Source organism: Arachis duranensis, chromosome 6, assembly GCF_000817695.3.
Source record: "Arachis duranensis cultivar V14167 chromosome 6, aradu.V14167.gnm2.J7QH, whole genome shotgun sequence".
Lineage (NCBI taxonomy): Eukaryota > Viridiplantae > Streptophyta > Magnoliopsida > Fabales > Fabaceae > Arachis > Arachis duranensis.
The window spans coordinates 27,129,318-27,138,801 of record NC_029777.3 but is presented as its reverse complement, the minus strand read 5'-3'; the positions used below and the strand labels follow the sequence as shown (position 1 = coordinate 27,138,801).

General features: G+C 34.0%; 1 non-coding gene across 1 annotated transcript; it reads left to right on the top strand.

The window, feature by feature from the left end:
• Window positions 1–3,986: 3,986 nt before the first annotated feature.
• Window positions 3,987–4,093, top strand: LOC127740423 (small nucleolar RNA R71). The gene has a single exon (XR_008001099.1). It is a non-coding gene; the product is annotated as a small nucleolar RNA R71 (small nucleolar RNA).
• Window positions 4,094–9,484: the final 5,391 nt, after the last annotated feature.

Below are 9,484 nucleotides of genomic sequence, written 5' to 3'. Positions count from 1 at the left end.
AATGTTAGAACATGCTGAAAAATTTGAAAAATCTTTTGATAGACTTTATGATCAAGAAACTGATTTTTTTTAGATGGTTTTGAGAGGATAGTGGGGTAAAAAGAAAGTTGGTCCACCTACGGCACTTGATTGGCAATATGCTAGGCTATTCATTGATTTTTTGAGAATCTTCTATGAGATTACTTTGTGTTTCTCATCTTCTTTACATGTTACTTCAAACAAATGCTTTCATGAAATTGCTTCTATAAATTCTCAACTAACATCTTGGAGCCACAACAATTCTAAACTATTGGGAACTATGGCATGCTCTATGAAGACTAAATACGATAAATATTGGGGACCAGTTGACAAGTTTAATCCTTTGATACTTGTTGCCATTGTTTTAGATCCTTGATACAAACTTGATTATCTTTCTTGGTGTTTGGAGGATGTATATGATAAGGAAGTGGCTACTAGTATGACTAGTTTTGTGAAATTTACATTGGAGACATTGTAAAAATTTTATTCAAAGGAAATTGTAGATGATAAAGTTTTTGATGATGGTGTCAGTTCCTCTAGAGCTGTTTTGGATGATAAAGACAGTAATCAGTCTAGTGCTAGGTGTGTTGCTGCAAATAGAGTGAATTTGTGGAAAAAACAAAAGAAAGAAAAAGCTAATGCAGATAGCAAATCTGATGTTGAGAAATATTTGGCTGATCCTGTGGACGTCGAAGATAAGAATTTTGATATATTGGCTTGGTGGAAATTAAATGGATCAAAATATAGAATTCTTTCTCCCATAGCCCGTGATGTCTTTAGTATCGGTGGGCGTGTGATTGATCTTTATCGTAGCTCTTTGTCACCAAAAATGGCAGAAGTTTTAATCTGCACTCAAAGTTGGTTGTATCCTTCTAAGCAGATATTTGAAGAACTTGAGTTTGATCAATTTGACAGTAGTGACAAGATTGTTAATGGTATATTTACTTTATGATGTCTTTACTTTTCTTATTATTCAATTTAATTCATATGATAATCTTGAGAGACTAATTTTTATGTTTTGCAGATGTTACTAACACATCCACACAACAAGAATCAAGTTCACAACCTTGAGAGCAAGCTAAAAATCAAATGAATTTTATTCTGTAGTTGTTTGCTACTTAATAGTTTGTTGTTATTGGTTGGTATGACACTATAAATTATTATTATTATGTTAATCTTGCATTGGTTGTTAACTTTGTTTTAATTGTCTTTTGAACTTTGAATGTTTAGTGTGTAATTGACATAATTATTGTTATGAAACTTCAAATTATTATTATTAGATTCTAAATTATTATTATGTGAATGTTACAATGTTATGGAATAATTATTTTCCAAAATTTAGAGGTTCAAAAGATGTAGAATCTAATTTTTGGTGATGTCGTGATAAAGTTGATCAAGACCCGGGCTTCACCCGGTCTAGACCCGGCTTAAGTGTGGTCCGAAAGTAACACGATTTCATTGGGTCTAGGGCCGGGAAAGGGTCTCATAAACAGACCCGATCATTATTTAGGGTCAGATTCGGGTCACGGCGAACCCGGCTTCACCCGGCCCCATGTGCACCCCTAGACTGAATTATATATGTGATATGTAAATTATGATGAGGTTCTATAAGTTGCATGTGGTTGGATGTGAGGATGATAATTGTGATATAATGATTGTGATACTATGGTAGTGATGTGATGATGTTGTATATTGATGAAGGATGTATATGAGGGATTAAATTGTGCAAATTGTTGATATTGAAATATTGATTTGGAATTATTGATTTTGTTAGATTATAGTGGAAAAATTGAGTGAAATAGCTGTTGAAATGATTCAGGTACAATGGAATGGTAAAGTGTAGTGTCTGATGAAATTGAGTAGGTTTTGATTTAGTTTGGCTTTGAAATTTGGAAAGTAGAGAACTTTGATGATTTTGTGTAAAATCTTGTTTTTAACAAACTTTGGTGAGGCATAACTTGGCCTCCGAACCCCATTTTTAATGAAACTATAAAATTTATGTTCGAGAGCTTTAAGACGTTCAAAGAACGGATGGAAAATGTTTTAAAACGAGAAAGTTATGTGCGTTTGAAATTCGGTGCAAAAATCTGAAATTCTGCAGCGTTAAAAATTTTCTAAGTCTAATACAGCATGCGTACGTAAACTTGTGCAGGCGACGTGGGCATTCTTCACTGTCTGGGGGTCTCATGTACGCGAGCGCTAGCATGCGTACGCGAGCATGTATTTTCAAGGCATGCGTACAAGAATTTTTAACGAACGACGCTAGCATTCCATTCTGTTTTGGATACCCGTGTACGCGAGCACGGTGTTGCGTACGCAACCACCATTTTTCAACTAGATGCGTATGTGGGACAGGGGTTCGTATATGCGAAACCCCTGTTTTCAAAGGTTCTCTAGCTTTCTATACTTCTTTAACTACCAATAGGGTATGCATTCATCATGTGCGTTTTCTATGTGGTTGCTTGCTTTGTTTACTTGCCTTTATTGCCTAAGTGTATAACATCCTTATTTGCTTCCTAATTTACTTCCTATATATGAACATTACTTGGTTATTACTTATTTGAATATATTTGTGTATTCTACTGAGATTGAGGAGGCTCGGTAGGCGGTAGCGATGTGATTGCATGGAGGTTAGGAAGGCGAAGGCTGTGGGACAGCGATGTTACTATTAGTTCAGAAATTCCCTAATTTAGATAACATGTTTAAGGACTTTATTAAATTATTTTATAAGCTTGAATCTTATGCTTGATGTGAAGTTCTAGAATTTTCTCTGGCGTCCCGAAACCTTATATGTTACATTACTAGGCACTGTGACGGCTCTCACACCATATGTTATTGTTATTTTTCAGATGCAGGTCATAACCCACGTCGGTAAGTTGTGAGATGGTGACGGAACGGAGGATCTTTTATCACATTTTGTATTTTGATTATTTTGTTGTAGTACGCTCTCTTATGTATCTTAGACTTTGTTTCATTAGAGGCTTGATTTGAGAAACAAGTTGTATATGTTGTTTTAACTCAAAAACTCTGTATAGTCTGTATATAACTAGTCGGCCTAAACTCCGCGGACTACGGCTAGTGTTCTTTTGACCATCATACTTATATATTTCTATCTACTTTGAAATCTTTTGTATCTTAATCACATTCTACCTTGTGCCTTTGCGCTTTTAGATATCCTGTGAACGCTTTGCACATTCTATCAGGCTCCTCGTATTATTACTTCGTTCTACATATATTATTATATGAGTCTTAGAAATGTCATGGCACTTTTTTATCATTTGCTTTACGGCATGAGATATGACTTAGGGTAACAGGGTGTTACATAACTAACCACCAATAGTGAGGATTTATCTTATTTTGATCTTACCCAAGTCTATTAAGTTATCATCACTTCTTCTTGTGTCAGTTCTTTTATGATCCATGGTGTTACCAACTCCAAACTTAGAGGTTGACACCAAACTTAGAGATTGTTATAGAATCTTGCTAACATGTGTAAACTATGGATAGAAGCATACGTGCATGAAAGAAGAAAAGAACAAGATAGAACCTAAATGAAGTGTTTTTTTAGAATAAACGTAAATAAAAAAGATGAAAATATGCATGCAATAGGGGAGGTGAAGGGGAAAAAGAAGATGATGATGATGACTAAGACCTCTTAAACAAAAACAAGAAAGAAAATACTAACCATAGTTGGGTTGCTTCCCAACAAACATTTTTTATCGTCACTAGCTTGACGTTGGGCTTCTTAGGTTGAGATTCGGATTATTTCACAACACTCTTCAGTGTTGTATGTCTTAGCTAGCTCTTCGTGGCTTTCTTTTCCCAGATTGTTAGTTGTAATCGCTATTGCTACCAATACCTCTTCAGATGTCCTCTTTAGTAATGAACCTCTTATTGATGAGTCAACTGTCATTCTTGAGGATTGAGAGAGTCCATCACAAAAGAAGTAGATTATCAGTCAATCGGATAGGACATGATGTGGGTATCCTTTGAACAGTTTTTTATACCTCTCCCATACTTTATAGAATGATTCACTTTCCTTTTGAGAAAAAGAGGTGAGGTCCTTTCTTAATTGGATTACACTTTTATTATCAGTGATCGTTCTTTTTCCCTCTTCTCCTTGCATCTATAAAAACAAATAGGATCAAACATACCTTGCGGTATAAAGAAGAATAAAGAAAAAGAAATTTAAGCCAACTAAGGGAATGCAAAGGAAAGAAAATAAACCAGAATTTTAATTTTAGAAAAGAATAAGACAAAATTTAAGAGAGTAAGAGAAAAGATAAAGAATGAGAGAATCAAAAGAAAATAAAAGCAAAAAAGAGAATGTAGAATAAAATAAAGAAATTAAAGAAAATCATGTAAATATGATCTAATTTTTTTTAATTTAAAATTAACTTACGTAAATCAAAAAAATAAATGGAAAACAAAGGAAACAAAAGACGTGAAACAAAAAACAATGAAAGGGAAAAGAAAATAAAAAAACGTGAGAGAGAAAGAAAAGGAAACAAAGAAACTAACAATGAAATAAAGAAAACTACGTAAAAAAAATATCTAAGTTAGGTTTTAATCAGAAATTCTGTTGTCAATCTCAATTAGTTCTCGGTAATATTGTCAAAAACTTGATGAGCGAAAATAAAAGCTCATGGATACCGACAAGTGCACTGGATCGCACTAGTAATACCACGGCAAGTGGATATCATTCTTATGAGAATTAAAGGATTGAACAAGAAAATTTCCGATTAGAAAGCCTAATTAGATTAATAAAACCTGATTAATGATCGAGGAGGGCAAGAGAGTATTTTGTTGAGATCCTTGATAATCTTGAATGTTTGATTGCCATGGATAGTGATTTGAATGATGAATTGAGAGAAGGCAATGATGTTGAGAGTCAAGGCCTTTGGAAATGTTTATGATTTTAGGAAAACCAATCTTGTTTATTTATCTTGATGTTCGCAAAGATCTATCACGACAAAACCTTTAGTAACTGATTTTCAATTTCTTGTCTCCTCAGTTTCTCAAGCATTAATTAGCCGTCAATTAATTAATCAAGAGATTAAGCACAAAAACTAATTTTAGATTCAAATAAGATTTAAAAGTAGTCCTTATGTCGAATTATATGTCACCTATTCAAGATAATCCTGTCCAGTTAAATCTTAAAAGAAAACATAATTTTTAAAAGTTATTCTAATCCGAATTAAATATCACTTATTCAAAATTAGAGTGATTGAAAGTCATGTATGTGTCCTACACTAATTGAACCACTATTCCTAGCCAAATTCAAATAGTTATGTGAAAGAGTTTTCAAATTTTGATTCAAATATCAAATATTTCAATTATTATAAAAGAATCCAAGAAGAATTAGCTTACCTTTTGATCTACTAATACGAATAAAGAACGAACAACTCAATCATGAAATAGATCAATACAAGACTTCAAAATAAAATAAATAAAGATTAATTATCCATAAAAAGCATAAATAGAGCTCCTAACCCTTTGATAGAGAATTAGTTACCCATGAAGAAATAAGAAAAATATGAAGAGAAGTAGTCTGAGGACTTGATGCCTTTTCTGTAAGCTATGCTCACTTATTTATAGCCTAAATTCTAGAATTCAAATTCAAAAACTAAACTAATTTTATCCTTCAAAGAGAGATAAGATAACTATCCTAATCTTATCTTTCGGAGAGAAACATAAGGTATTAACTCCAACTTTAAATTCAAATCAAATAATTCAAATCAAATTTGAAAGGACCAAATCTCTTATGCTTCTAGAGAGAATTAATAACTAATCTTCTAGATCTTCAAGTCTTTAAAATGTGATTAAGGTTTTTGATGATGTAGATAATTAAGTTTAGGCCTTAATTATTGAATTTTGAGAGTTATATTTGTGTTTAATCTAGGTTTGTATTAGAGAATTTGAGCAAAATTCCCAAAATCACACTTGCAGAGGGACATATACGCCAGGTGTAGACTTCATCCGCTGGGTGTGGGAGAGGACGCAAAGGAGGCCGCCAGGCCTGCACCAAGGCTGCCGGGGGTAAGGGAATTCTGCCAGGCACAGGGATCTTTCACCTGGAGTGGAGTTGCCGTTGGAGCCTGAATGGGGTCTGACAGGCGTGCGTAGGTTCCCTTGGGCCACGCTTCTATTTCTTGGCCAAACTTTTCTATTTTTGAGTTTTTCTTTGATTCTTTGTTAGTTTATATGCCGAAAACTCTTGAAAACATAAAAAAATTATCCCAACTCTAAATATTTAATTATTTATTAAATTTTATTAGAAAACATAAGAAATTTAATTAAAACCTAAGAAAATATATATGAAAAAGACTTTAAAAACCGCTTAAGATAAAGTATTATCATTAATGGATAAGGAAAAAAAAAGGGGTTTGGAGTGCTAGAAGAAAACACGAAGAAAGCATAGAGATAGGGACCGAAGTTGAAGACAACGAGAATGATGATGATAAGTAAATTGGGGTAATTTTGCTTTCTGGTGGTTAGTTCTTTTCTTTTCTTTTTCTTCTTGTTCTTGTTCTTTTTCTTTCGCATCATTTTTTCTATTTTATTTTTTTCTTTATGAGTTTTAGTTGTTTAAATTATTTTTGTTTGTTTCTCCAGCAAATTACTTATGTAAAGAGAATATCTAAATCAGAGGAATTGATGAATAAAAAGGAGATTAAAATAAATGTGGATCACTCGTAAAAAAATGTGATTTTATTAATGGACTCAAGATATATAGTTGAAACTTGTAGAAAGAGATAAAATCTACAAAAATAAAAATCTAGAAAAGTATTATGAGAATCCAAGGTCCAAACAATGAAGTTGTCAAGTAGAGACTTAGGTAAGTAAATCCGAGGGTGCCTCATCACCTAATAACTTGAACCAATTGGTTCGAAATTATCGATTGAAAACTTATATTAAGCATTGACTTGAGATAAAATATTTAGAGTCCAAAGAGGCTCTAGGCACCTATATCTAGATATTTGAAAATATTTTTCTAGTTATGTGCTTATGGTGTTGATTGTGTCAAAGAGAGGCTTTAGTTGATTAAATTTGAGGGATGCTTTATTATCCAATAACTTGAGCTAACTGGGTCAGGATTATCGATTGAAAATCTATATTAAGTGCTGTTTTGAGACAAAACACCTAGAGTAAAAAATTTCAATTGTTCTCCTGAGTTAAAAAGAAAAAAAAAATTAAATCTTTTGAAAAGTAAGCTGCTTTTAAGGTCATAAAATTATAAAAGGATTCCCATAATATAATCTGGATTAGCATTTTTGAATATTCTCAATTATAAGTATGCAAGATTCATAAAAATAGCAAAAGTCTATATGTGATCAAAGAGATTATTATAAACCCCATTTTTACTTTAATATCTTAATTGGACTTCAATTAATAAACTCTTTAATTCTTATCACAAAGATAATTTTTGTTTATTCTTTTTTATACTTGAACACAAGCAAAGTTTTAAGTTTAGTGTTTGGTGGACGAAATTGTGATCCTCAAAATTGGTCTCTTTGTATTTGTATGAAATCAAAAATACCCCAAAGAGATCATGGTATGATGAATTGGGATCTTAATAATCCCTGGTAATGGGACCAACAGCTTAGTATTGTTGTTGGACCAAAAGAGTTACATGCACTGTTAGAGAAGCTCACAACTCCGTTCAACTTAACCAGCAAGTGTACTGGGTAATCCAAGTAATACCTTACGTGAGTAAGGGTCGATCCCACAGAGATTGTTTGTATGAAGCAAGCTATGGTCACCTTGTAAATCTCAGTTAGGCAGATTAAATAGTTTATGATGAGTTCGAAAATTAATAATAAACAGAAAATAAAATAGGATAGAAATACTTATGTAGATCAATAGTGGGAATTTCAGAATAGGCATGTGGAGGTGCTGTGCTCCTCTTGAATCTCTACTTTCTTATTACATTCATCCAATTTCTTCTTACTCCTTTCCACGGCAAGCTGTATGTAGGGCATCACCATCGTTAATGGCTACTTTTCATCCTCTCGGGAAAATGGTCCTATGCGCTGTCACTACATGGCTAATCGTCTGGAGGCATCACCCTTGACAATGGCTACATCCCATCCTCTCAGTGAAAATGGTTCAAATGCTCTGTCACAGCACGGTTAATCATCTGTCGGTTCTCAATCAGGTTGGAATAGAATCCATTTATTCTTTTGCGTCTATCACTGACGCCCAGCCTTTAGGAGTTTGAAGCTCATCACAGTCATTCAATACCGGAATCTTACTCGGAATACCACAGACAAGGTTAGACTTTCCAGATTCCTGGAATCCTACTCGGAATACCACAGACAAGGTTAGACTTTCCGAATTTCCATGAATGCCGCCATCTATCTAGCTTATACCACGAAGATTCTGTTGGGGAATCTAAGAGATATGCGCCCGGCCTAAAGTAGAACGGAAGTGGTTGTCAATCACGCGCGTTCATAGGTGAGAATGATGATGAGTGTCACGGATCATCACATTCATCAAAGTGTTGTGCAACGTATATCTTGGAATAAGAATAAAAGAGAATTGAATAGAAGATAATAGTAATTGTATTGAAACTTGAGGTACAGCAGAATTCCACACCCTTAATCTATGGTGTGTAGAAACTCCACCATTGAAAATACATAAGTGAAAGGTTCAGGCATGGCCGAATGGCCAGCCCCCATGAAGGTGATCAAAAGACCGAATGGTCAAAAGATNNTAAGGACTAGAATAGTCAAAGATGAAACTGTCAAAAGATGTCTAATACAATAGTAACTTATCCTATTTATACTAGACTAGCTACTAGGGTTTACATGAGTAAGTAATTGATGCATAAATCCACTTCTGGGGCCCACTTGGTGTGTGTTTGGTCTGAGCTTGATCTATCCACGAGCTGAGGCTTCTCTTGGAGTTGAACTCCAAGTTATTACGTGTTTTGGGCGTTCAACTCCGGGTCGTGACGTGTTTCTGGCGTTTAACTCCAGACAGCAGCATGTACTTGGCGTTGAGCGCCACTTTACGTTGTTAATTCCCGAATAAAATATAAACTATTATGTATTTCTGGAAAGCTCTGGATGTCTACTTTCCAACGCCGTTGAGAGCATGCCATTTGGAGTTCTGGAGCTCCAGAAAATTCATTTTGAGTGCAGGGAGGTCAGATTCCAACAGCATCAGCAGTCCTTTGTCAGCCTCCTATCAGAGTTTTGCTCAAGTCCCTCAATTTCAGCCAGAAATTACCTGAAATCACAGAAAAACACACAAACTCATAGTAAAGACCAGAAATGTGAATTTAACATAAAAACTAATGAAAACATCCCTGAAAGTAGCTTAAACTTACTAAAAACTACCTAAAAACAATGCCAAAAAGCGTATAAATTATCCGCTCATCACAACACCAAACTTAAATTGTTGCTTGTCCCCAAGCAACTGAAAATCAATTAGGATAAAAAGAAGAGAATATACTATAAAT